The sequence below is a fragment of the Lotus japonicus genome, chromosome 2, assembly GCF_012489685.1.
Source record: "Lotus japonicus ecotype B-129 chromosome 2, LjGifu_v1.2".
Classification (NCBI taxonomy): domain Eukaryota; kingdom Viridiplantae; phylum Streptophyta; class Magnoliopsida; order Fabales; family Fabaceae; genus Lotus; species Lotus japonicus.
The window spans coordinates 24,636,870-24,638,929 of NC_080042.1; positions in this window are offsets into that span (position 1 = coordinate 24,636,870).

The window sequence follows — 2,060 nt, forward strand, 5'->3', positions numbered from 1 at the left end:
TGAACCCATCATTCGTGACCAACCAGAGCCTACCCAAACAGAACCTGGACCCAGAACCTCTGATCACTCTGTCCCAAGAGCATCAGAACGTCTGGCTCCCAGAACTACTGATACAGACTCTTCCACAGCCTATACACCTGTATCCTTCCCAACCAATGTTGCTGACTCTTCTCCCTCCAATAACTCTGAATCCATTAGAAAATTCATGGAGGTCAGAAAAGAAAAGGTGTCTACCTTAGAAGAGTATTATGTCACTTGTCCAAGCCCTAGGAGATATCCTGGCCCTAGACCTGAACGTCTAGTTGACCCAGATGAACCTATCTTGGCCAATCCTTTACAAGAGGCAGACCCTTTGGCTCAACAAGCTCACCCTGCCCCTGACCAACAAGAGCCTATTCAACCAGAACCTGAACCAGAACAATCTGTGTCTAACCAATCCTCGGTTAGATCACCTCATCCTCTGGTTGAAACTTCAGAACCTCACCTTGGAACCTCAGAACCCAATGCTCAAACGTTTAACATTGGCTCTCCACAAGGTGCCTCTGAAGCTCACAGCAGCAATCACCCAGCCTCTCCTGAAACCAACCTCTCCATAATTCCTTATACTCCCCTCCGACCCACATCTCTCTCTGAGTGCATCAATATTTTCTATCATGAAGCCTCCTTGAGGCTACGCAATGTGCACGGTCAGACTGACCTAAGTGAGAATGCTGAACGTGTGGCTGATGAGTGGAACACTCTGGGCACTTGGCTAGTGGCTCAAGTTCCAATTATGATGCAGCTCCTGCATGCAGAGGGAAGTCAGAGGATTGAGGCTGCAAAGCAAAGGTTTGCTCGGAGGGTGGCTCTTCATGAACAAGAACAGAGAAATAAGCTTCTTGAAGCTATTGAAGAAGCCAAGAGAAAGAAAGCTCAAGCAGAAGAAGCTGCACGTCAAGCAGCAGCTCAAGCTGAACAAGCCAGACTAGAGGCAGAACGACTTGAAGCTGAGGCTGAAGCCCTTAGATGCCAAGCACTTGCACCAGTAGTGTTTACTCCTGCTGCTTCTGCTTCCATTCCAGATCCTCAAGCTGCTCAGAATGTTCCTTCCGGTTCTACTCAGTCCAGCTCATCCAGACTCGACATCATGGAACAGCGTCTTGACATTCATGAATCCATGCTAATTGAAATGAAGCACATGATGATGGAACTTCTGCGTCGAACTGATAAACCCTAGTTTTAGGATCTCTTCGTTTTTCTTTTTTCTTTAACGTTGTTTTATTTTTGTTAACTTCTGTTTCTTTTTATTTATTTATTCTACTTTGTTCGTTTGTGATTATCTATGCATATCTATATATATTTGTGTCACATATGTTTGCAAAAATCTTTTTATTCATAATATCTTTATGTTTACATCATACATTCTTTCCCTAAAGTCTAGAATGGAGGATCCCTCCTCATTTTTCTGCACTCCTGGCGCTGCTCTGACCTATCCTTCTCCAGACGCTCCAGTGCATGCTGGATGTTGCTGAGCCTGTTCTTTAGCTCATCCCTCTCCAGAATCTCTTCTGAAGTCTTGAGCTTCTCTTCCAAACTCTCTTTTTCTTCCAGCAGCTTGAGTTCAAGCCGGCTGAGTTCTTGCACCTCCTCAACGAAGGCAAGAAATTCCCTCAGGTCTCTCTCCAACTCTGGACGCAGGTCCTCCTCCAGCAGTGTCCGTGTTAGCTCCGAGATGGTCGTTGTACCCTCTGGATGCCTGATGTTCAGGAACAAGTCCTCCTCGAAGGCCTTCTTCCTCAGCTCTTCTAGTACTACGATGTATGATGCCATTTTTTTCTTACTGAAAATTGTTCGAGGTGTGAAGCTTACCTCTCTCTCCAACGCTTTATATAGGCTTCACTTTCTCTCTGAAAGTTAATGCTCCTACAGTTTCTCGAGGTTAAGTTCTTGGTAACTGCCCTTCTCTTTACTCCCTTGACCGGTGATAAACGTTCTTCTCTTGCATTAACTCTTCGATTTATTTCGCCTAACTCTGATTCTTGCATAATTTTCATTTTCTTTAAACTTAGACCTTTTCTAAG